This window comes from Atractosteus spatula, chromosome 10 (genome assembly GCF_055471065.1).
Source record: "Atractosteus spatula isolate fAtrSpa1 chromosome 10, fAtrSpa1.hap1, whole genome shotgun sequence".
Classification (NCBI taxonomy): domain Eukaryota; kingdom Metazoa; phylum Chordata; class Actinopteri; order Semionotiformes; family Lepisosteidae; genus Atractosteus; species Atractosteus spatula.
Genome location: NC_142715.1, coordinates 5509858 through 5537277, shown reverse-complemented (window position 1 = coordinate 5537277; position 27420 = coordinate 5509858). Strand labels below are relative to the sequence as shown.

General features: G+C 45.6%; 2 pseudogenes; both read left to right on the top strand.

The window, feature by feature from the left end:
- The first annotated feature begins 3044 nt into the window (after positions 1–3044).
- LOC148824565 (5S ribosomal RNA) lies at positions 3045–3163 on the top strand (annotated as a pseudogene).
- Positions 3164–25290: 22127 nt separating this feature from the next.
- Positions 25291–25410, top strand: LOC148824564 (5S ribosomal RNA; annotated as a pseudogene).
- The last annotated feature ends 2010 nt before the right edge of the window (positions 25411–27420 follow it).

Here is a 27420-nt window from a genome sequence, read left to right as displayed (position 1 = left end):
CCCAGCCTGAGGAACAGTGAGCCTGTCTCTCAATATTAATAATACAGTGTGTGATCTCCTGTCCCAGCCTGGGGAACAGACAGTAAACCTGTCTTTCAATAATAATAATCCAGTGTGTGATCTCCAGTCTTAGCCTGAGGAACAGACAGTGATCCTGTCTCTCAATAATAATAACCTAGTGTGGAATGTCCTGTCCCAGTCTGAGGAACAGACAGTGAGCCTGTATCTCAATAATAATACAGTGTGTGATCTCCTGTGCCAACCTGAGGAACAGACAGGAGTGAGGCAGTCTCTCAATAGTAATAAAGCAGATTATGATCTGCTGTCCCAGCCTAAGGAACAATCAGGAAAGAACAGGTTTCTTGATAATAATAATACAGTGTGTGATCTCCTATCCCAGCCTGAGGAACAGACAGCGAGCCTGTCTCTCAATAATAATAAAAATAATAATAATAGAGTGTGTGACCTTCTGTCCCAACCTGAGGAAGAGACAGTGAGCCTGCCACTCAATAATAATAATACAGTGTGTGATCTCCTGTCCCAGCCAGGGGATCAGACAGTAAACCTGTCTCTTAATAATAGTAATCCACTGTCTTAGCCTGAGGAACAGACAGTGATCCTGTCTCTCAATAATAATAATCCAGTGTGGGATGTCCTGTCCTAGTCTGAGAAACAAACAGTAAGCCTGTCTCTTAATAAGAATAATACAGTGTGATCTCCTGTCCCAGCCTGAGGAACAGACAGTGAGCCTGTCTCTCAATAATAATAATACAGTTTGTGATCTCCTGTCCCAGCCCAAAGGAAGAAACAGTGAGCCTATCTCTCAATAATATTAATAAACTGTGTGATCTCCTGTCCCAGCCTGAGACACAGACAGTGAGCCTGTCTCTCAATAATAATAATACAGAGTGTGATACCCTGTCCCAGCCTGAGGAACAGACAGTGAGCCTGTCTCTCAATAATAATAATACAGTGTGTGACCTCCTGTCCCAGCCTGTGAAAGAGACAGTGAGCCTGCCTATCAATAATAATAATACAGTGTGTGACCTCCTGCCCCAGCCTGGGGAACAGTGAGCCAGACTCTCAATAATAATAATACAGTGTGATCTCCTCTCCCAGCCTGAGGAAGAGTGAGCCTGTCTCTCAATAATAAAAATACAGTTTGTGATCTCCTGTCCCAGCCTGAGGAACAGACAGTGAGCCTGTGTCTTAATAATAATATTAATAATAGAGTGTGTGACCTCCTGTCCCAGCCTGAGGAAGAGACAGTGAGCCAGCCACTCAATAATACTAATACAGTGTGTGATCTCCTGTTCCAGCCAGGGGATCAGACAGTAAACCTGTCTCTTAATAATGGTAATCCAGTGTGTGATCTCCTGTCCCAGCTTGAGGAACAGACAGTGAACCTGTCTCTCAATAATAATAATACAGTGTGTGATGTCCTGTCCTAGCCCAAAGGAAGAGACAGGAAGCCTATCTCTCAATTATATTAATAAACTGTTTGATGTCCAGTCCCAGCCTGAGATACAGACAGAGAGCCTGTCTCTCAGTAATAATAATAAAGAGTGTGATCTCCTGTCCCAGCATGAGCAACAGACAGTGAGCCTGTCTCTCAATAATAAGACAGTGTGTTTTCTTCTGTCCCAGTCTGGGGAGCAGAAAGTGAGCTTGTCTCTCAGTAATAATAATATAGTGTGTGATCCACTGTCCCAGCCTGGGGAACAGAAAGTCAGCCCGTCTCTCAATAATAAAAATACAGTTTGTGATCTCCTGTCCCAGCCTGAGGAACAGACAGTGAGCCTGTCTCTCAATAATAATAATAATAATAATAATAGTAGAGTGTGTGACCACCGACAATGGCCACAACACAGGGGAATGGCACCTGTAAAGTGTTAATTGGGGCACAGGAACAGCCCGTCTCATCTCGGGGGCCGGCTTCAAAGACAATACAGCAAACACAGCGGGGCGGGGGAAGAAGACGACACGACACATGCAGGTACATTCAGCTCCGGCAGGATCGAGTCATTTGTCGGTCTTTTCAAGTGCTGGGAGCCGAGTAATCCTTCGCTTGTATCGTTTCTCCCCGGTGACTAGATCTCACCCTCCGACTCTCGACTGGGCTCACCCACGGCAGCCCAGCAGGTGTGAGCCTAGCCGGCTCCCGGATGGGAGATTCCCCCCCGGAAAAGCTCAGGTTGCTGCTGCTCCTGCAAGAGGTGTGACTGAGACCAGTAGGGAGCGCTCACTGTGCGGTCTGTGTGGCTTTCTTATGCCCCAGCATCCTGATGGCGACACTCTGCTGCACAAACAGGCGCCGTTCTTCGCGGGAGGCGTAAAACCGAGGTCCCGACCCTCCTTGGCCATTAAGAAATCCCAAGGCGTCTCTCAAAAAGAGACGCCGGGGGTGTCACTCTGGTGTTAGTGTTCCCCTTTACCAATCAGTCGGGGTCTCCTCCTAATCCCCGTCTCATATGTAACAATCAATGACGAGGCCCCCCTGTCCCGCGATATTGTACTTGTCTCCTGGCCGCTGGCTGGCGCCGTGAGATTTAGTACTTGCGCAAGAGACCGGGGGCAGAGCGCGAACGCGATCCCCCACCCCCCACAAAGTGTGCGCTCCAGGTTCCCTCTCGGGGCTCTGCAACACAGCGGAAAGGCAGCGAGAAGGAGCCTCTTGCTCTGACGCCGCAAGGCCACAAGAGGGCGGAGGCGCCGCGCGCCCGGCCGACGTGTTGGACTGGTGCGCTTTATGTGCTGAAATAAACACGCGACAGCCAAGAAATGTTTTCAGAGTGCTGTGCACTGGAGGTTTTTGTCTTGTGAAGACTTGCCTTGTGCTCCTCCGTGCAGTTTGTTTGTCCTCCTCCAGTGCGGGACAAGCCAACACAAGGGAGCACATTCGCCAACATCCAGGCACGCAACGCGATTTGGAAAGAGGCTCCTTTCCAAAGAGTTGCACACGAACGATCCTTCAGTCCCGCTCGGGGGGCACGGAGCCCCAGCCACCCACAGCTTCAAGTAGCGAGTCAGGCGGTGCTGTTTGCGCTTGCGGCCACACCACCCTGAACGTGCCCAATCTCTGCTGATCTCGGAAGCTAAGCAGGATCGGGCCAGGTTAGTACTTGGATGGGAGACTGCCTGGGAATACCAGGTACTACAAGCTCCTGCTTTTTCAGCCAGCAGGAGTCGCCGTTGGTGCCGTAGGCTTTGGGGGGAAAACCTGGAGGATGGAAAGGTGATCTAAAGCCTCATCTCTAGAGATGTTTTGTTGCTATGGCATGTGTGTGACCCATATAAAAAAAAAAGCTGCCTCTAAATCTGCAAATGAAGATGAGTCGATAAACCACTCGTTTTTCATATAAATATACATATGTAAGAAAACCGGCTCAGGGACGCCAAATATGTAACGTTGCCATAGCCAAAATTTAAATGTAGTGGCTCTCTGAAAGCACCAGTTCTGTAGGGTTTGGGCATTTACTGAGACAATTATTAATTGTAGCAGTAAATCACAAAGTTGATTCTTGCGATGGCTTTAGAATCCAACCATGCGACATAACTCAAACAACGCACACACACAGGTACTAATACACGAGGATACATTTATTAATACATAAAATATGCATATAAACCTAACAGATCTTATCAAGAGGGTTATCAGAATACAAAAGATATATATTCAATCAGTTACGAAGTGTTACACATATCAAGAGGACATACGTTCAGTATATCATTCATTAAGACCGTTTCATAAATGAACTTGGTTATAACTTCTACATTAGATACTCAAAACAAGTACATAACTCTTAGGAATTAAATTGATATCAACTGGTTGGGATAACAATTGAATTCTCGAGCTGTAATGCATTGAAGTTGAATACTCATCCAATCTCTGGGGATTCAGATCTCCTGCGGGCACAAAGAAACAGTTGCAGGCTGTTGCTGTCCAATCCACGCTCTCTGGCTACGTGCCAGGCTGTGCTGTGCGGCTTGCGACGGTGCGCTGCAGATGCTCACTGACCGGCTAGTTAGTGTTGGCTTTAACTAGCAAAGTTTGTGCACAGGAGAAAAGATGACTGTGGGTCCCAGCAGGTCAGGAAGAGGACCGGTTCGTTCCTGATGAAGAGCTAGTTCTGAATAGTTATTCAGGTTTCCACAGTTCCGACCTGTTCACGAGGCCTGCTGCTGGTGCTAACCTCGGGTGGATCCTCTGGTTACTCTCTGGCAACCTCCGCTCTAGACTCTTAGAACAAAGGAAAGTTCTGGCACTCGGACACACTGGCCGTTCCGTGGTTGTCCGGGCTGAGTCTCAGGATGGTCAGGAGGCGCGCTGCGAGAATGTCCTGTCCTTGGGAGCCTTCTGCTCCTGGGCTGTCCTGCCTTGGAATTCTCCTTTGAATTCCCTTTAGAAAAGTCCACAGAAGTCCACTGAATCTTACTGAATCCTGTTTTTACCTGGAGGAACTTCAGCTCGTTCATTGGCTGAAAGTTCCATGGGCATCAGAGTCCCACGTGGGTTACTCGGCCCTACCAGTCCCTGATTGGTTGATCAATGTGAGATATGAGTCACTTACTCCTGACACTTAGGAATGCAGTCCAGATGTCCATCTGGCACTCCCTAGACAGATAGGCGCCAATGGATGACCATTGATCAGGATAGCCAGGCTTAGCTAAGTGCATCCCCCTTTGGGAGCTGTCCTAGGAAACCTTATCAGCCTGCATGAATAGTTTCTCTGTGGCTGCACCACAGAGATGAACAGAGAGATGGGGCCTCATTTGGGAAGGCTCAGAACACTTAATTCTTCCTTATTAATAAGCCTCGCCGCTACATATCCCCCCTTTTTGAAGGTCACGAGGTCCTGAGGCGTTGTTGCCTTCAAAACAAAACAGAGTTAAGTGATGTCCCTTGCCATTAGAACATTAATCTTAAATGTCCACATTACTCCTCGAGAATTCATACCAGAACCAGCATTGGATACAAACAGGATGAATAAGATCTGGAGTATGTATAAACACGGTAGGAGACATTATCTAAGTCTAGGAATTACACATCAGGAAGCTCACTGTCAATATCTGATACCTCTGTAGTAGATATTTGGGGAGAAGTCACTTCCTTTCTTTTGACATGCTACCTTTGACTCATTCATGCTACCCGGAGTACATCTTGATGTAAGAGTACAGCATTCAGAGTACATCCAGTCATGATCCAGCTACCCGGCAGTAGTGTTACAATAACAACAGTTCCTGTTCCCAGCCCCCCAATAAACCACAACACCTGTGTTGGGTATCTGCTAGGGTGGTTTGGAGGTTTGTTCCATTAAAGCAAACTAACTACCTGTACCTCTTCAGGGCTTACTGTTTCTTGGATTTCTATCCAATTCAATAGTGTGGCACCTGAAGGCATCCACGACCTCAAGTTTGGTCTTATATTGTCTGGTTCTAGACAGTACAGTGTTAAGTTCAAGAGCACTGTGGCCTCCTCGGGAACTTGCAGGAACTGTTTTATTAGGTAGCTGTATCATGCCTGTCACAAGTCATAGTGACAGTTAAGTGTGCTGTGCTGACCAGCCATTTACTTCCCACCTGCTCTTCATGGGGTTCATTAACCTCCCTCTGCCCATTAGTAGCTTTACACCCTTCATTGGTGAATCGTTTAGACACAGCCAATGGATAGCTTTAGTAGCCATACCCATCTCAAGATTTGGAACCGAATTCAATCTTGGATTGCCTTCTGGGTGAGCTATGAGCGATGGGGTTAATGTCACATACTCCTCTACTGAGAAGAGTGGAATAAAGTGGGTTGGGAATTGTGCCATGGCTAGACTGGCTACAGTGGCACTAAACTCCCTTAACAGGTCTTGTGTCAACATTCTGGCCTGTTGCACACAAGCATAAACCCACTGTATAACACTGGCAATCATGTCCACTGGTTGGGGAATAAGGTTTAACCCTGTTGCATAGGAAGTTGCCTGTAGGGTTTTCCCTAAGCTTTCCAACTTTTGCTGCTGTCGATACAGTCTGTCACTACCCTCTGGTATCTCTGACACCTGCCTTCTTGGGGCAGTCAGGGTGAGAGTGCCAGTAGCACACAAACCTACCAGAAAAAGCAAACGTGCAACAGTGGCGGCAGCAATCAGTCCTCCCAAAAGTCTTTTCGGGTGGCTGACCCCAGTCATCTCCTTCTGAGTGACTGTTGTCTTTCTAAGCTGGCGCAGCGTGGACATGGTGTCTTTCTCAGTATGCCATGTGGCATCTTGGGCACCAACATCCTGGAAATCTGGGGAGATCTGACGCAGCTGCTGATGCTGCTCCTCCTTTTCCAGGGCATCTGCTTTTTCGATTTGTTCATGCCTGTGCTCTAGGAACCCTGCAGGGGGTGGTGCAGTGGTGGAGCATGCCTGACCCTCGGCTGAGTGGTCATCTGGAACACCTGAGTGATCTGGGATTGTTATCCCATTCTCACTGTTCAGGTCCACCCTGCACACTTCCTGATTGAGGAATCCCTCTATCGGCATGTTTACAATCGTTCGCTGGGGGTAGGTGTAGGACACCTGCTCGCTCCCCCCTTCCCTCGCTAGGGGTTCAGGGAGCTGCCCCAGCACTGGGATAGCTAGTTCATTGTCTTTGAACTTACTATCACCCACCAGGCCCATGTCAGTGCAGGCGGGGATTCTGACACCCCTCTTTGCGATGTCCTGCACTGGCAGGCGGGTGACTTGACCATCCAGCTCCAGTCTGGGTGAACCACTGTTGGTCAGACTCAGACTGACAGACTGAGCTGGTGGCTGTAAGAAAACCGGCTCGGCTTTCATTCCCTGTCCCTTCTGGGGGACTGGGTGTGTTGGAAGCCCTGCTGTCGAGGCAGGAACAATCAGGTCAGTCTCACTCACTACCTGGTAGTTGTGAGAAATAATGTTACCTGACTGCAGGTTCCCTGGGTCATAGCAGAGGGAATCGGCATCTGGGATCAGGTGTGTCCACAGCGCAGTAGTCTCAGCTTCCAGCTTGACCTCCTGTCTAACCTGTGAATGTTGCACCAGGGGCACCTGGCGGTGGCCCTGTGACAGCTGCTCAAGCAGATCCTCACTAATAGAGGACCTCTCAGGGCTAAGGGTGAGGGCTACATCACCAACCTGCTCTCCTGCCATCTGGATCCCTTCCACCACTGCGGGGTGGTGTTCCTGACCCCTCTTGGGTGCCAGGGTGCACAGGGAAAGCTCCTTTTCATCGCCAGGTGGGGAGATCTGCTCCTCTTTAGGGATGTAAAAGGTGTGTGCTTTACCTGGTGGATCAGGCGGCTGCTTGGAGCACCGCTCCTGTGGCAGGGAGGCTGTTGTGACCTCAGCCAGGACACGACTTCCCTGTATTTCCGGGGAACAAGAAAATATTTTTATTTCTTGTCCAGAGGGAACAGAAGGAATCTCCACATAGGCTTCTGTGTTCGGTGGGCACTGTGTGAGCACAGTCTGCCTCTTGGCCCCCCTTTCCTTCTGTACAGAAGGCTTAGGAGCCTTGACCTGTTTCCACACTTTGCCTTTCTGGTGATCCACCAAAGGTTCCACTCTGAGTCGCATGCCCTTTTCTTTTTCAACCCGTTTGAGCTTGCCGTGTGACATCAAACACCTTTCAACCTCAGTGTCAATCAGTGTCTCACTGGGTAAGACATCTCCCATGGCAGCCTTGAGGTAGAAGCTTCCTGCTTTTCCTCTCTGTTTTACTGCCTGCTCTGTGACTTCAGGGGTGGAGTCAGCACTCACTTGGGAGTGGCTGACCTCATCCAGGCAGGAACCCTTCCGCTCAATCAGATAGACTGAGGGAGTGGGAGGGGGCGGGTCTCCGCCTCCTCCAGTGGAGAGTATCAGCTCATTCACGCTTCCGGCAGCCTTGGGGAGTGGTTGTCCCTGTCCTAATAAAGCTTGTTCAAGCCTGGCCAGGCGGGCGGCTACTGAATCCTTTTGTTCAGCCTTTTCTAGCCCTTTCCCTCCCCTGGTGTTCTCATGGCACTTAGGACGCTGGGTGCGGTCCTGTGTGCATGCTTTGGAACGGGGCTTAGCCAGCTTAGGAGCCTGTGCTCCTTCGAGCAGTAGGGGGTTAACCCTGCTGGCTCTGACGGCGAACACAGTCGCTTTAACAGCTTTTTGCTCAGAGCGACTTTGGACATCATACTCCCAGGCTTTCTGCACGAATCTCTTAATATCAGTCATTTTCATGGTCTGTGCATCTGTATGCATTAAGATCATCTTTCTGACTGACGGGTGGAGATTCGCAATGAATAAACCCTTGAAATGTGTGTTCTCTTCGCAACCCTCATCATTTCGCCCTGCAAAATAAGTTCGTCTAAGTCTCTCGTAATATTCGCGAGGGGACTCTGCTCTCTCGTGCTTAATGTTAAGGGCGGCGGCTATCGCGGCAGTCGGGTCAATGAACGCACTGTATTCTTCGATAAGTGCATGACAAAGCTGTTCAAAGTCATTACAGACTTTTTTCATCTGCCTAGCCATCCACTCATGTACAGCTCTGCTGGTAGTTTTCCTGACCAGAAACACTTTCTCCTGTTCTGTGGCGTTTGGCAGGTACTGCAGGGTATACCTGAGGTCCTGAATATAACTCTCGATATTATTCTCTGACACTGCGGGGTCAAATCTCTCTATGTCCTTCGCTAGCTCTCTCAGAGAATGGAGATTTATTCTTATAGCTTCTCCGCTGACGGAGATATGGAAGAGATCGTGGTCAGACTTGTCGCTGCTAGAGAGAGTGCTTAATAGCGACTCGAATTCAGACCTTTTAGCAACCATCGTTAAACTTAAAGAGTATTACTTTTAAGTACGAAATCACAGTTTTACCACAGAAAACCACAAGATCAAGTATGCAATCAACCCGGTAGATTGCAAAAGATCACAAAACAATCAAGCACTGCTTAAAGAGCAAGGGGAACTTTTTTCCTTTCGGCTTTCAGCACACTGTATTGTCGTGTTTGAAACCCGCGGCGTTTTATATTGAATTATTCCGCTTGGTTGACTCATTTCAGTCTTGCCACGCCCACCCAGGGACGCCAAAAATGTAATGTTTCTTAGCCGTTCAGGGACGCCAAATATGTAATCATAGCCAAAATGTAAATGTAGTGGCTCTCTGAAGGCACCAGTTCTGTAGGGTTTGGGCATTTACTGTGACAATTATTAATTGTAGCAGTAAATCACAAAATTGATTCTTTTGATGGCTTTAGAATCCAACCATGCGATATAACTCAAACAACGCACACACACAGGTACTAATACACGAGGATACATTTATTAATACATAGAATATGCATATAAACCTAACAGATCTTATCGAGAGGGTTATCAGAATACAAAAGATATATATTCATTCAGTTACAAAGAGTTACATATATCAAGAGGACATACGTTCAGTATATCATTCATTTAGACCGTTTCGTAAATGAACTTGGTTATAACTTCTACATTAGATACTCAAAACAAGTACATAACTCTTAGGAATTAAATTGATATCAACTGGTTTGGATAACAATTGAATTCTCGAGCTGTAATGCATTGAAGTTGAATACTCATCCAATTTCTGGGGATTCAGATCTCCAGCGGGCACAAAGAAACAGTTGCAGGCTGTTGCTGTCCAATCCGCGCTCTCTGGCTCCGTGCCAGGCTGTGCTGTGCGGCTTGCGACGGTGCGCTGCTGATGCTCACTGACCTGCTAGTTAGTGTTGGCTTTAACTAGCAAAGTTTGTGCACAGGAGAAAAGATGACTGTGGGTCCCAGCAAGTCAGGAAAAGGACCAGTTCGTTCCTGATGAAGCGCTAGTTCTGAATAGTGATTCAGCTGTCCACAGTTCCGACCTGTTCACGAGGCCTGCTGCTGTTGCTAACCTCGGGTGGATCCTCTGGTTACTCTCTGGCAAACTCCGCTCTAGACTCTTAGAACAATGGAAAGTTCTGGCACTCGGACACACTGGCCGTTCCGTGGTTGTCCTCAGGATTGAGTCTCAGGATGGTCAGGAGGCGCGCTGCGAGAATGTCCATCCCTTGGGAGCCTTCTGCTCCTGGGTTGTCCTGCCCTGGAATTCTCCTTTGAATTCCCTTTAGAAAAGTCCACAGAAGTCTCCTGAATCCCTGAATCTCTCTGAATCTTTTGAATCTCTCAGGCTCTCTGTGTTGCCTGTTTTTACCTGGAGGAACTTCAGCTCGTCGATTGGCTGAAAGTTCCATGGGCATCAGAGTCCCACGTGGGTTACTCGGCCCTACCAGTCCCTGATTGGTTGATCAAGGTGAGATATGAGTCACTTACTCCTGACACTTAGGAATGCAGTCCAGATGTCCATCTGGCACTCCCTAGACAGATAGGCGCCAATGGATGACCATTGATCATGATAGCCAGGCTTAGCTAAGTGCATCCCCCTTTGGGAGCTGTCCTAGGACCTTAAATCACCCTGCACTAATGGTCTGTGGTGCAGCCACAGAGATGAACAGAGAAATGGGGACTCATTTGGGAAGCTCAGAAACACTTAATTCTGCCTTATTATTAAGCCTCGCCGCTACACAGTGAACCTGTCTCTCAATAATAATAATAATACAGTGTGTGACTTCCTGTCCCAGCCTGAGGAATAGTGAGCTTGTCTCTTAATAATAATAATACAGTGTGATCTCCTGTCCCAGCCTGAGGAACAGTGAGCTTGTCTCTCAATAATAATAATACTGTGTGTGACCTCCTGTCCCAGCCTGAGGAACAGTGAGCCTGTCTCTCTATAAAAATAATATAGTGTGTCATCTCCTGTCCCAGCCTGAGGAACAGTGAGCCTGTCTCTCAATAATAATAATACAGTGTGTGATCTCCTGTCCCAGCCTAGGGAACAGACAGTGAGCCTGTATCTCAATAATAATAATACAGTGCTTGATCTCCTGTACTAGCCTGTGGAACAGACAGCAAGCCTGTCTCTCAATAATAATAATGCAGTGAGTGACCTCCTGTCCCAGCTTGGGGATCAGTAAGCCAGACTCTCAACAATAATACTACAGTGTGATCTACTGTCCCAGCCTGAGGAACAGTGAGCTTGTCTTTCAATAATAATAATATAGTATGATCTCCTGTCCCAGCCTGAGGAACAGACAGTGAACCTGTCTACCAATAATAATAATAAAGTGTGTGACCTCCTGTCCCAGCCTGAGGAACAGCGAGCCTGTCTCTCAATAATAATAATACAGTGTGTCATCTTCTGTCCCAGCCTGAGGAACAGTGAGCTTGTCTCGCAATAATAATAATACAGTGTCTGACCTCCTTTCCCAACCTGAGGAACAGACAGTGAACCTGTCTCTCAATAATAATCATAGAGTGTGTGACCTCCTGTCCCAGCCTGAGGAAGAGACAGTGAACCTCTCTCTCAGTAATAATAATACAGTGTGTGATCTCCTGTCCCAGCCCAAAAGAAGAGACAGTGAGCCTATCTCTCAATAATAATAATACAGTGTGTGTCTCCTGTCCCAGCCTGAGGAACAGACAGTGAGCCTGTCTCTCAATAATAATAATAAAGTGTGTGACCTCCTGTCCCAGCCTGGGGAACAGTGAGCCAGACTCTCAATAATAATAATACATTGTGATCTCCTGTACCAGCCTGAGGAACAGTGAGCCTGTCTCTCAATAATAATAATACAGTATGTGACTTCCTGTCCCAGCCTGTGGAACAAACAGTGAGCCTGTCTCTCAATAATAATAACCTAGTGTGGAATGTCCTGTCCCAGTCTGAGGAACAAAAAATGAGCATGTCTCTCAATAATAATAGAATAGTGCGTGATCTCCAGTCCCATCCAGAGGAACAGACAGTGAGCCTGTCTCTCAATAATAATAATACAGTGTGTGACTTCCTGTCCCAGCCTGAGGAACAGACAGTGAGCCTGTCTCTCAATAATAATAATACAGTGTGTGACCTCCTGTCCCAGCCTGAGGAACAGTGAGCCAGACTCTCAATAATAATAATACAGTATGATCTCCAGTCCCATCCAGAGGAACAGACAGTGAGCCTGTCTCTCAATAATAATAATACAGTGCGTGACTTTTTGTCCCAGCCTGAGGAACAGACAGTGAGCCTTTCTCTCAATAATAATAATACAGTGTGTGACCTCCTGTCCCAGCTTGGGGGACAGTAAGCCAGACTCTCAACAATAATAATACAGTGTGATCTACTGTCCCAGCCTGAGGAACAGTGAGCTTGTCTTTCAATAATAATAATATAGTATGATCTCCTGTCCCAGCCTGAGGAACAGACAGTGAACCTGTCTCTCAATAATAATAATAATACAGTGTGTGACTTCCTGTCCCAGCCTGAGGAACAGACAGTGAGCCTGTCTCTCAATAATAATAATAAAGTGTGTGACCTCCTGTCCCAGCCTGAGGAACAGCGAGCCTGTCTCTCAATAATAATAATACAGTGTGTCATCTCCTGTCCAAGCCTGAGGAACAGTGAGCTTCTCTCTTAATAATAATAATACAGTGTGATCTCCTGCCCCAGCCTGAGTAACATTGAGCCTGTCTCTCAATAATAATAATACAGTGTGTGATCTCCTGTCTTAGCCTGAGGAATAGACAGTGTACCTGTCTCTCAATAATAATAACCTTGTGTGGAATGTCCTGTCCCAGTCTGAGGAACAAACAGTGAGCATGTCTCTCAATAATAATAATGCAGTGTGTGACCTCCTGTCCCAACCTGAGGAAAAGTGAGGCTGTCTTTCAATAATAATAATACGGTGTGTCATCTCCTGTCCCAGCCTGAGGAACAGTGAGCTTGTACTCAATAATAATAATACAGTGTGATCTCCTGTCCCAGCCTGAGGAACAGTGAGCCTGTCTCTCAATATTAATAAGACAGTGTGTGATCTCCTGTCCCAGCCTGGGGAACAGACAGTAAACCTGTCTCTCAATAATAATAATCCAGTGTGTGATCTCCAGTCATAGCCTGAGGAACAGACAGTGATCCTGTCTCTCAATAATAATAGCCTAGTGTGGAATGTCCTGTCCCAGTCTGAGGAACAGACAGTGAGCCTGACTCTCAATAATAATAATACAGTGTGTCATTTCCTGCCCCACCCAGAGGACCAGACAGTGAGCATGTCTCTCAACAATAATATGAATAAACTGTGTGATCTCCTGTCCCAGCCTGAGGAACAGAAAGTGAGCTTGTCTCTCTATAATAATAATATAGTGTGTGACCTCCTGTCCTAGCCTGAGGAACAGTGAGCCTGTCTCTCAATAATAATAATACAGTGTGTAATCTCCTATCCCTACCTGAGGAACAGTGAGCTTGTCTCTCAATAATAATACAGTGTGATCTCCTGTCCCAGCCTGAGGAACAGAGAGTGAGGCTGTCTCTCAATAATAATAATAAAGTGTGTGACCTCCTGTCCCAGCCTGAGGAACAGTGAGCCTGTCTCTCAATAATAATAATACAGTGTGATCTCCTGTCCCTGCCTGAGGAACAGTGAGCCTGTCTCTCAACAATAATAATACAGTGTGATCTACTGTCGCAGCCTGAGGAACAGTGAGCTAGTCTCTCAATAATAATAATACAGTGTGATCTCCTGTCCCAGCATGAGGAACAGTGAGCTTGTCTCTCAATAATAATAATATAGTATGATCTCCTGTCCCAGCCTGAGGAACAGACAGTGAACCTGTCTCTCAATAATAATAATAATTCACTGTGTGACATCCTGTCCCAGCCTGAGAAATAGACAGTGAACCTGTCACTCAATAATAATAATAAAGTGTGTGACCTCCTGTCCCAGCCTGAGGAACAGCGAGCCTGTCTCTAAACAATAACAATACAGTGTGTCATCTCCTGTCCCAACCTGAGGAACAGCGAGCCTGTCTCTCAATAATAATAATACAGTGTGTGATCTCCTGTCTTAGTGTGAGGAACAGACAGTGAACCTGTCTCTCAATAATAATAGCCTTGTGTGGAATGTCCTGTCCCAGTCTGACGAACAAACAGTGAGCATGTCTCTCAATAATAATACAGTGTGTGACCTCCTGTCCCAGCCTAAGGAACAGTGAGCCAGACTCTCAATAATAATAATACAGTATGATCTACTTTCCCAGCCTGAGGAACAGACAGTGAGCCTGTATCTCAATAATAATAATACAGTGCGTGATCTCCTGTACTAGACTGAAGAACAGATAGCGAGCCTGTCTCTCAATAATAATAATACAGTGTGTCATTTCCTGCCCCACGCAGAGGACCAAACAGTGAGCATGTCTCTCAACAATAATATGAATAAACTGTGTGATCTCCTGTCCCAGCCTGAGGAACAGAAAGTGAGCCTGTCTCTCAATAATAATAATACAGTGTGTAATCTCCTGTCCCTACCAGAGGAACAGTGAGCTTGTCTCTCAATAATAATAATACAATGTGATCTCCTGTCCTAGCCTGAGGAACAGACAGTGAGCTTGTCTCTCAATAATAATAATATAGTGTGTGACCTCCTGTCCCAGCCTGAGGAACAGTGAGCCTGTCTTTCAATAATAATAATACAGTGTGTAATCTGCTGTCCCTACCTGAGGATCAGTGAGCTTGTCTCTCAGTAATAATAATAAAGTGTGATCTCCTGTCCCAGCCTAAGGAACAGACAGTGAGCCTGTATCTCAATAATAATAATACAGTGTGTGACTTCCTGTCCCAGCCTGAGGAACAGTGAGCCATACTCTCAATAATAATAATACAGTGTGATCTACTTTCCCAGCCTGAGGAACAGACAGTGAGCCTGTATCTCAATAATAAGAATACACTGCGTAATCTCCTGTACTAGCCTGAGGAACAGACAGCGAGCCTGTCTCTCAATAATAATAACCTAGTGTGGAATGTCCTGTCCCAGTCTGAGGAACAATAAATGAGGATATCTCTCAATAATAATAGAATAGTTCGTGATCTCCAGTCCCAGCCAGAGGAACAGACAGTGACCAATACTCTCAATAATAATAATACAGTGTGTCATCTCCTGTCCCAGCCTGAGGAACAGTGAGCTTGTCTCTCAATAATAATAATACAGTGTGATCTCCTGTCCCAGCCTGAGGAACAGTGAGCCTGTCTCTCAATATTAATAATACAGTGTGTGATCTCCTGTCCCAGCCTGGGGAACAGACAGTAAACCTGTCTCTCAATAATAATAATCCAGTGTGTGATCTCCAGTCTTAGCCTGAGGAACAGACAGTGATCCTGTCTCTCAATAATAATAACCTAGTGTGGAATGTCCTGTCCCAGTCTGAGGAACAGACAGTGAGCCTGTCTCTCAATAATAATAATACAGTGTGTCATTTCCTGCCCCACCCAGAGGACCAGACAGTGAGCATGTCTCTCAACAATAATATGAATAAAGTGTGTGATCTCCTGTCCCAGCCTGAGGAACAGAAAGTGAGCCTGTCTCTCTATAATAATAATATAGTGTGTGACCTCCGGTCCCAGCCTGAGGAACAGTGAGCCTGTCTCTCAATAATAATAATACAGTGTGTAATCTCCTATCCCTACTGAGGAACGGTGAGCTTGTCTCTCAATAATAATAATACTGTGTGATCTCCTGTCCCAGCCTGAGGAACAGACAGTGAGCCTGTCTCTCAATAATAATAATACAGTGCGTGATCTCCTATACTAGCCTGAGGAACAGACAGTGAGCCTGTCTCTCTATAATAACAATATAGTGTGTGACCTCCTGTCCCAGCCTGAGGAACAGTGAGTCTGTCTCTCAATAATAATAATACAATGTGTAATCTCCTGTCCCTACCTGAGGAACAGTGAGCTTGTCTCTCAATAATAATAATAAAGTGTGATCTCTTGTCCCAGCCTGAGGAACAGACAGCAAGCCTGTCCCTCAATAATAATAATACAGTGTGTGACCTCCTGTCCCAGCTTGGGGAACAGTAAGCCACACTCTCAACAATAATAATACAGTGTGATCTACTGTCCCAGCCTGAGGAAAAGTGAGTTTATCTGTCAATAATAATAATACAGTGTGATCTCCTGTCCCAGCATGACGAACAGTGAGCTTGTCTTTCAATAATAATAATATAGTATGATCTCCTGTCCCAGCCTGAGGAACAGACAGTGAACCTGTCTCTCAATAATAATAATAAAGTGTGTGACCTCCTGTCCCAGCCTGAGGAACAGCGAGCCTGTCTCTCAATAATAATAATACAGTGTGATCTCCTGTCCCAGCCTGAGGAACAGTGAACCTGTCTCTCAATAATAATAATACAATGTGTGACCTCCTTTCCCAACCTGAGGAACAGTGAGCCTGTCATTCAATAATAATAATACAGTGTCTCATCTTCTGTCCCAGCCTGAGGAACAGTGAGCTTGTCTCGCAATAATAATAATACAGTCTGATCTCCTGTCCCATCCTGAGGAACAGACAGTGAACCTGTCTCTCAATAATAATAATACAGTGTGTGACCTCCTGTCCCAGCCCAAAAGAAGAGACAGTGACCCTTTCTCTCAATAATAATAATACAGTGTGTGACTTCCTGTCCCAGCCTGAGGAAGAGACAGTGAGCCTGTCTCTCAATAATAATAATATAGTGTGTGACCTCCTGTCCCAGCCTGAGGAACAGTGAGCCTGTCTCTCAATAATAATAATACAGTGTGATCTCCTGTCCCTGCCTGAGGAACAGCGAGCCTGTCTCTCAATAATAATAATACAGTGTGTGATCTCCTGTCTTAGCCTGAGGAACAGACAGCGAGCCTGTTTCTCAATAATAATAACCTAGTGTGGAATGTCCTGTCCCAGTGTGAGGAACAAAAAATGAGGATATCTCTCAATATTTAATAGAATAGTTCGTGATCTCTAGTCCCAGCTAGAGGAACAGACAGTGAGCCATACTCACAATAATAATAATACAGTGTGATCTACTTTCCCAGCCTGAGGAACAGACAGTGAGCCTGTATCTCAATAATAATAATACAGTGCGTGATCTCCTGTACTAGCCTGAGGAACAGACAGCGAGCCTGTCTCTCAATAATAATAACCTAGTGTGGAATGTCCTGTTCCAGTCTGAGGAACAAAAAATGAGGATGTCTCTCAATAATAATAGAATAGTGCGTGATCTCCAGTCCCAGCCAGAGGAACAGACAGTGAGCCTGTATCTCATGTAGCGGCGAGGCTTAATAATAAGGCAGAATTAAGTGTTTCTGAGCTTCCCAAATGAGGCCCCATTTCTCTGTTCATCTCTGTGGTGCAGCCACAGAGAGACCATTAGTGCAGGGTGATTTAAGGTTTCCTAGGACAGCTCCCAAAGGGGGATGCATTTAGCTAAGTCTGTCTATCATGATCAATGGTCATCCATTGGCGCCTATCTGTCTAGGGAGTGCCGGATGGACATCTGGACTGCATTATTAAGTGTCAGGACTAAGTGACTCATATCTCACCTTGATCAACCAATCAGGGACTGGTAGGGCCGAGTAACCCATGTGGGACTCTGATGCCCATGGAACTTTCAGCCAATGAATGAGATGAAGTTCCTCCAGGTAAAAACAGGCAACACAGAGAGCCTGAGAGATTCAGAAGGGGAGATTCAACAAGATTCAGTAAGATTCAGGAGTGGACTTCTTTGGACTGTTCTAAAGGGAATTCAAAGGAGAATTCCAGGGCAGGACGGCCCAGGAGCAGAAGGCTCCCAAGGGCAGGACATTCTCACAGCGCGGCTCCTGACCATACCGAGACTCAGCCCGGACAACCACGGAACGGCCAGTGTGTCCGAGTGCCAGAACTTTCCTTTGTTCTAAGAGTCTAGAGTGGAGGTTCCCAGAGAGTAACCAGCAGCAGGCCTCGTGAACAGGTCAGAACTGTGGACAGCTGAATCACTATTCAGAACTAGCTCTTCATCAGGAACGAACCGGTCCTCTTCCTGACTTGCTGGGACCCACAGTGATCTTTTCTCCTGTGCACAAACTTTGCTAGTTAAAGCCAACACTAACTAGCCGGTCAGTGAGCATCAGCAGCGCACCATCGCAAGCCGCACAGCACAGCCTGGCACGGAGCCAGAGAGCGCGGATAGGACAGCAACAGCCTGCAACTGTTTCTTTGTGCCCGCAGGAGATCTGAATCCCCAGAAATTGGATGAGTATTCAACTTCAATGCATTACAGCTCGAGAATTCAATTGTTATCCAAACCAGTTGATATCAATTTAATTCCTAAGAGTTATGTACTTGTTTTGAGTATCTAATGTAGAAGTTATAACCAAGTTCATTTACGAAACGGTCTAAATGAATGATATACTGAACGTATGTCCTCTTGATATGTGTAACTCTTTGTAACTGATTGAATATATACCTTTGTATTCTGATAACCCTCTCGATAAGATCTGTTAGGTTTACATGCATATTCTATGTATTAATAAATGTATCCTCGTGCATTACTACCTGTGTGTGCGCGTTGTTTGAGTTATGTCGCATTGTTGGATTCTAAAGCCATCAAAAGAATCAACTTTGTGATTTACTGCTACAATTGATAATTGTCACAGTAAATGCCCAAACCCTACAGAACTGGTGCCTTCAGAGAGCCACTATGATTACATATTTGGCGTCCCTGAACGGCTATGAAACACTACACTCAATAATAATAATACAGTGCGTGATCTCCTGTACTAGCCTGAAGAACAGACAGCGAGCCTGTCTCTCAATAATAATAATACAGTGTGTGACCTCCTGTCCCAGCTTGGGGAACAGTAAGCCAGACTCTCAACAATAATAATACAGTGTGATCTACTGTCCCAGCCTGAGGAACAGTGAGTTTATCTGTCAATAATAATAATACAGTGTGATCTCCTGTCCCAGCATGAGGAACAGTGAGCTTGTCTTTCAATAATAATAATATAGTATGATCTCCTGTCCCAGCCTGAGGAACAGATAGTGAACCTGTCTCTCAATAATAATAATAATACAGTGTGTGATTTCCTGTCCCAGCCTGAGGAACAGACAGTGAGCCTGTCTCTCAATAATAATAATAATAAAGTGTGTGACCTCCTGTCCCAGCCTGAGGAACAGCGAGCCTGTCTCTCAATAATAATAATACAGTGTGTGACCTCCTGTCCCAGCTTGGGGAACAGTAAGCCAGACTCTCAACAATAATAATACAGTGTGATCTACTGTCCCAGCCTGAGGAACAGTGAGTTTATCTGTCAATAATAATTATACAGTGTGATTTCCTGTCCCAGCCTGAGTAACAGTGAGCCTGTCCCTCAATAATAATAACCTAGTGTGGAATGTCCTGTCCCAGTCTGAGGAACAGACAGTGAGCCTGTCTCTCAATATTAATAATACAGTGTGTGATCTCCTGTCCCAGCCTAAGGAACAGACTGTGAGCCTGTCTCTCAATAATAATAATACAGTGTGTGACTTCCTGTCCCAGCCTGAGGAACAGACAGTCAGCCTGTCTCTCAATTATAATAATACAATGTGTGACTTCCTATCCCAGCCTGGGAATTCAACGTGAGCCTGTCTCTCAGTAATAATAATATAGTGTGTGATCCACTGTCGCAGCCTGAGGAACAGACAGTCAGCCTGTCTCTCAATAATAATAATACAGTGTTTGCTCTCCTGTCCCAACCTGAGGAAGAGACAGGAGTGAGGCAGTCTCTCAATAATAATAAAGCAGATTATGATCTGCTGTCCCAGCCTAAGGAACAATCAGGAAAGAACAGGTTTCTCGATAATAATAATACAGTGTGTGATCTCCAATACCAGCCTGAGGAGCAGACAGTGAGCCAGTCACTCAATAATAATAATACAGTGTATGACCTCCTATCCCAGCCTGAGGAACAGAAAGTGAGCCTGTCTCTCAATAATAATAATACAGTGTGTAATCTCCTGTCCCTACCAGAGGAACAGTGAGCTTGTCTCTCAATAATAATAATACAATGTGATCTCCTGTCCTAGCCTGAGGAACAGACAGTGAGCTTGTCTCTCAATAATAATAATACAGTGCGTGATATCCTATACTAGCCTGAGGAACAGACAGCGAGCCTGTCTCTCTATAATAATAATATAGTGTGTGACCTCCTGTCCCAGCCTGAGGAACAGTGAGCCTGTCTTTCAATAATAATAATACAGTGTGTAATCTGCTGTCCCTACCTGAGGATCAGTGAGCTTGTCTCTCAGTAATAATAATAAAGTGTGATCTCCTGTCCCAGCCTAAGGAACAGACAGTGAGCCTGTATCTCAATAATAATAATACAGTGTGTGACTTCCTGTCCCAGCCTGAGGAACAGTGAGCCATACTCTCAATAATAATAATACAGTGTGATCTACTTTCCCAGCCTGAGGAACAGACAGTGAGCCTGTATCTCAATAATAAGAATACACTGCGTGATCTCCTGTACTAGCCTGAGGAACAGACAGCGAGCCTGTCTCTCAATAATAATAACCTAGTGTGGGATGTCCTGTCCAAGTCTGAGAAAAAAACAGTGAGCATGTCTCTCAATAATAAAAGAAAAATGTGTGATCTCCAGTCCCATCCAGAGGAACAGTGAGCCTGTCTCTCAATACTAATAATACAGTGTGTGATCTGCTGTCCCAGCCTGGGGAACACTGAGCCTATCTCTCAATACTAATAATGCAGTGTGTCATTTCCTGCCCCAACTTGAGGAACAGACAGTGAGCATGTCTCTCAACAATAATAAGAATAAACTGTGTGATCTCCTGTCCCAGCCTGAGGAACAGAAAGTGAGCCTGTCTCTCAATAATAATAATACAGTGTGTGACCTCCTGTCCCAGCCTGAGGAACAGACAGTGAGCCTGTCTCTCAATAATAATTATACAGTGTGTCATCTCCTGTCCCAGCCTGAGGAACAGTGAGCCTGTCTCTCAATAATAATAATACAGTGTGTCATCTCCTGTCCCTACCTGAGGAACAGTGAGCTTGTCTCTCAATAATAACAATACAGTGTGATCTCCTGTCCCAGCCTGAGGAACAGACAGTGAGGCTGTCTCTCAATAATAATAATAATACAGTGCGTGATCTCCTATACTAGCCTGAGGAACAGACAGCGAGCCTGTCTCTCAATAATAATAATACAGTGTGTGACCTCCTGTCCCAGCTTGGGGAACAGTGAGCCTGACTCTCAATAATCATAATACAGTGTGATCTACTGTCCCAGCCTGAGGAACAGACATTGAACCTGTCTTTCAATAATAATAATACAGTGTGTGTCCACCTGTCCCAGCCTGAGGAAGAGACAGTGAACCTCTCTGTCAGTAATAGTAATACAGTGTGTGATCTCCTGTCCCAGCCCAAAAGAAGACACAGTGAGCCTTTCTTTCAATAATAATAATACAGTGTGTGATCTCCTGTCCCAGCCTGAGGAACAGACAGTGAGCCTGTCTCTCATTAATAATACGGTGTGTGATCTGTCCCAGTCTGGGGAATTCAAAGTGAGCCTGTCTCTCAGTAATAATAATTATATAGTGTGTGATCCACTGTCCAGGCCTGAGGAACAGACAGTGAACCTGTCTCTCAATAATAATAATTATACAGTGTGTGACCTCCTGTCCCAGCCTGAGGAACAGACAGTGAGCCTGTCTCTCAATAATAATAATGCAGTGTGTTATCTCCTGTCCCAGCCTGAGGAACAGACAGTGAGCCTGTCTCTCAATAATAATAATACAGTGTGTGATCTCCTGTCCCAGCCTGAGGAACAGACAGTGAGCTTATCTCTCATTAATAATACGGTGTGTGATCTGTCCCAGTCTGGGGAATTCAAAGTGAGCCTGTCTCTCAGTAATAATAATAATATAGTGTGTGATCCACTGTCCCAGCCTGAGGAACAGACAGTCAGCCAGTCTCTCAATAATATTAATACAGTGTGTGATCTCCTGTCCCAACCTGAGGAACAGACAGGAGTGAGGCAGTCTCTCAATAATAATAAAGCAGATTATGATCTGCTGTCCCAGCCTAAGGAACAATCAGGAAAGAACAGGTTTCTTGATAATAATAATACAGTGTGTGATCTCCTATCCCAGCCTGAGGAACAGACAGTGAGCCTGTCTCTCAATAATAATAATACAGTGTGTGTCCTCCTGTCCCAGCCTGAGGAAGAGACAGTGAACCTCTTTGTCAGTAATAGTAATACAGTGTGTGATCTCCTGTCCCAGCCCAAAAGAAGAGACAGTGAGCCTTTCTCTCAATAATAATAATTATACAGTGTGTGACCTCCTGTCCCAGCCTGAGGAACAGACAGTGAGCCTGTCTCTCAATAATAATAATGCAGTGTGTTATCTCCTGTCCCAGCCTGAGGAACAGACAGTGAGCCTATCTCTCATTAATAATACGGTGTGTGATCTGTCCCAGTCTGGGGAATTCAAAGTGAGCCTGTCTCTCAGTAATAATAATAATATAGTGTGTGATCCACTGTCCCAGCCTGAGGAACAGACAGTCAGCCCGTCTCTCAATAATAATAATACAGTGTGTGATCTCCTGTCCCAACCTGAGGAACAGACAGGAGTGAGGCAGTCTCTCAATAATAATAAAGCAGATTATGATCTGCTGTCCCAGCCTAAGGAACAATCAGGAAAGAACAGGTTTCTTGATAATAATAATACAGTGTGTGATCTCCTATCCCAGCCTGAGGAACAGACAGTGAGCCTGTCTCTCAATAATAATAATACAGTGTGTGACCTCCTATCCCAGCCTGAGGAACAGACAGCGAGCCTGTCTCTCAATAATAATAAAAATAATAATAATAGAGTGTGTGACCTCCTGTCCCAGCCTGAGGAAGAGACAGTGAGCCTGCCACTCAATAAAAATAATACAGTGTGTGATCTCCTGTCCCAGCCAGGGGATCAGACAGTAAACCTGTCTCTTAATAATAGTAATCCACTGTCTTAGCCTGAGGAACAGACAGTGATCCTGTCTCTCAATAATAATAATCCAGTGTGGGATGTCCTGTCCCAGTCTGAGAAACAAACAGTAAGCCTGTCTCTTAATAAGAATAATACAGTGTGATCTCCTGTCCCAGCCTGAGGAACAGACAGTGAGCCTGTCTCTCAATAATAATAATACAGTTTGTGATCTCCTGTCCCAGCCCAAAGGAAGAAACAGTGAGCCTATCTCTCAATAATATTAATAAACTGTGTGATCTCCTGTCCCAGCCTGAGACACAGACAGTGAGCCTGTCTCTCAATAATAATAATACAGAGTGTGATACCCTGTCCCAGCCTTAGGAACAGACAGTGAGCCTGTCTCTCATTAATAATAATACAATGTGTGACCTCCTGTCCCAGCCTGAGAAAGAGACAGTGAGCCTGCCTATCAATAATAATAATACAGTGTGTGACCTCCTGCCCCAGCCTGGGGAACAGTGAGCCAGACTCTCAATAATAATAATACAGTGTGATCTCCTCTCCCAGCCTGAGGAACAGTGAGCCTGTCTCTCAATAATACAAATACAGTGTGTGATCTCCTGTCCCAGCCTGAGGAACAGACAGTGAGCCTGTCTCTCAATAATAATAATAATAATAATCGAGTGTGTGACCTCCAGTCCCAGCCTGAGGAAGAGACAGTGAGCCAGCCACTCAATAATGCTAATACAGTGTGTGATCTCCTGTTCCAGCCAGGGGATCAGACAGTAAACCTGTCTCTTAATAATGGTAATCCAGTGTGTGATCTCCTGTCCCAGCTTGAGGAACAGACAGTGAGCCTGTCTCTCAATAATAATAATACAGTGTGTGATGTCCTGTCCTAGCCCAAAGGAAGAGACAGGAAGCCTATCTCTCAATTATATTAATAAACTGTTTGATCTCCTGTCCCAGCCTGAGATACAGACAGAGAGCCTGTCTCTCAGTAATAATAATAAAGAGTGTGATCTCCTGTCCCAGCATGAGCAACAGACAGTGAGCCTGTCTCTCAATAATAAGACAGTGTGTTTTCTTCTGTCCCATTCTGGGGAACAGAAAGTGAGCTTGTCTCTCAGTAATAATAATATAGTGTGTGATCCACTGTACCAGCCTGGGGAACAGAAAGTCAGCCCGTCTCTCAATAATAAAAATACAGTTTGTGATCTCCTGTCCCAGCCTGAGGAACAGACAGTGAGCCTGTCTCTCAATAATAATAATAATAATAATAATAGAGTGTGTGACCACCAACAATGGCCACAACGCCGGGGAATGGCACCTGTAAAGTGTTAATTGGAGAAAGGAACAGCCCGACTCGTCTCGGGGGCCGGCTTCAAAGACAACACAGCAAACACAGCGGGGCGGGGGAAGAAGACGACACGACACATGCAGGTACATTCAGCTCCGTGCGGGAACAAGTCATTTGTCGGTCTTTTCAAGTGCTGGGAGCCGAGTAATCCTTCGCTTGAATCGTTTCTCCCGGTGACTAGATCTCACCCTGCGACTCTCGACTGCGCTCACCCACGGCAGCCCAGCAGGTGTGAGCCTAGCCGGCACCCGGATGGGAGATTCCCCCCGGAAAAGCTCAGGTTGCTGCTGCTCCTGCAAGAGGTGTGACTGGGACCAGTAGGGAGCGCTCACCCTGCGCTCTGTGTGGCTTTCTTATGCCCCAGCATCCTGATGGTGACACTCTGCTGCACAAACAGGCGCCTTCCTTCGGGGGAGGCGTAAAACCGAGGTCCCGACCCTCCTTGGCCATTAAGAAATCCCAGGGCGTCTCTCAAAAAGAGACGCCGGGGGTGTCACTTTGGTGTTAGTGTTCCCCTTTACCAATCAGTCGGGGTCTCCTCCTAATCCCCCTCTCATATGTAACAATCAATGACGAGGCCCCCCTGTCCCGCGATATTGTACTTGTCTCCTGGCCGCTGGCTGGCGCCGTGAGATTTAGTACTTGCGCAAGAGACCAGGGGCAGAGCGCGAACGCGGTCCCCCGCCCCCCACAAAGTGTGCGCTCCAGGTTCCCTCTCGGGGCTCTGCAACACAGCGGAAAGGCAGCGAGAAGGAGCCTCTTGCTCTGACGCCGCAAGGCCACAAGAGGGCGGAGGCGCCGCGCGCCCGGTGCTGAATGTGCTGAAATAAACACGCGACAGCCCAGAAATGTTTTCAGAGTGCTGTGCACTGGAGGTTTTTGTCTTGTGAAGACTTGCCTTGTGCTCCTCCGTGCAGTTTGTTTGTCCTCCTTCAGTGCGGGACAAGCCAACACAAGGGAGCACATTCGCCAACATCCAGGCACGCAATGCGATTTGGAAAGAGGCTCCTTTCCAAAGAGTTGCTCACGAACGATCCTTCAGTCCCGCTCGGGGGGCACGGAGCCCCAGCCACACACAGCTTCAAGTAGCGAGTCAGGCGCAGCTCCTTTTGCTTGCGGCCACACCACCCTGAACGTGCCCGATCTCGTCTGATCTCGGGAAGCTAAGCAGGGTCGGGCCTGATTAGTACTTGGATTGGAGACTGCCTGGGAATACCAGGTGCTACAAGCTTTTGCTCTCTCGGCCAGCGGGGGTCGCCGTTGGTGCCGTAGGCTTTGGGAGAAAAACCTGGAGGATGGAAAGGTGATCTATAGCCTCATCTCTAGAGATGTTTTGTTGCTATGGCATGTGTGTGACCCATATTAAAAAAAAACCAGTTTGTAAAACGAATATCGAAGCTGCCTCTAAATCTGCAAATGAAGATGAGTCAATAAACCACTTGTTTTTCGTATAACTATACATATATTCATTTATTACTGATTTCATTCATTGAGCACGGATACAATAGAGGTACAGCCATTCACTGTTTGACATGTCTGCACTGGTACAGAACCTAGCAATCAGAAAACGGGTGAAACTGTCTTTAGAACTAGCATACAGTACCGAGGCCCCCATGACCAAATAAAGGCTAACCTCGATAATCAGCCTAAATGATGCAGACTACAGCAAAACGACTGACTTTGAAAAGGGAATGAATGTCCGGAAGGAGTAGTGTAACCAGCTTGAAATGCTTCTCCGGACCTCTAACTAAAAGAAACCGAGAACCAGCAGTGGCATCGACTCCTTTCGAACTGGGATCCTATTGCAGCCACGCAGTTCGTGGTGTCGTACAGAAGCAGCCATTCAAAGTGCGGGGTATAGATACATACCGGAGGTAATTGGCTACGGCGTCGCGCATTGTGACGCACGATGGCTCAAAATACCACGGTACGTGATTGGTTGACTGACAGGGGCACTCGTGGGCCGTTGGTCTGTCTTAGAAAGATTTACAGTAAATGTCTTTACTGTGCCCGTTTTAGTATTGAATATTTATATGGAATTTTACCACTGAAGGGAAATCTTAGTAGCTGAGCATAAAAAGAATAGGAGCATACTGTAACGCATGTGAAGGCCATAAACAATATTAATTTTGGAACATAAAAATACAGTATATGGCTGGTCTTGGTACTTTAAAGAAAAACTACACACCAGTATTCCATTTCTCCCTAAACATTTTAAGCATCGAAGTCTTTAACTAACGTTATACCGGAGTCAACAAGCATACTTTTAGAATTTGATTAAAAGGGAATATAATATGGAATCGCGTATCTAAAGAAATTAATAACAATGTAATTATATTGATGTACCGCAACACAAGAATAGTACACGCTGTACATTGTCTGTTGATAATGTTTCTGTAGTGCTTTTTCAGCACTTTACATGCCACCTTGCTGGTGGTGCTGTGGGTTAGGTTTCTGACTCCCACGTCACACGGTCTGTGATTGAATCCCACTTGAACCATGACCCTCCTTTAACAAACATTTCTTTGAAAAAATGAAACGTTTCCCTTGGTCAGAGATTAAATAAAACCTCACTCGCACCAAACAAATTTATATTTCTAAATATCACAACATGATCGAATTTAAGTCATTTTAATAACAATGAATAGTCACCTAGGCGTTACAATATAAACATTTATATTGATTTAAATCGCGTTTTTTGATTCACAATCAGACAAATGCAACATAAATTGATATCTTTGTCTTCTAAGCATCTTAATACACTTTCAGCATAACTTTCTCCCCGTTTAGATTTATTTTTCTTGGGATCTTGGGATCACACGTGGAAAGATTAGATTGTAATCGTTTTTATTTTTAAATACATTTTATAAAAGTGTAATCTATGCTAAAAAGTTGTACACCACCTGCTATAAAGATACATATTGTAATACTTTCGGGTTCGGATAGGACAGACACAAGAACTCAGACTTGTGGAGTTAAAGCAAGTTAAAGCCTTGATTTTATATATCACCTTTAAAAGTGAAATCTCAAAACAAAGTAAATACCCAACACTGATTGTACCCATCGAGCACAGCCAGGACAGACAGGCAAATAAGATACACTCCACAGACATTCACAACAGCGACATATCATAAAACGTTTGCACATATAGTTAAGTTATTACTTGGTTTTCAAAGTGCAATGAAATACAATATTGTTGTTGTTGCTGTTATTGTTGTTTTTATCCTGTAAAGCGTTTTGA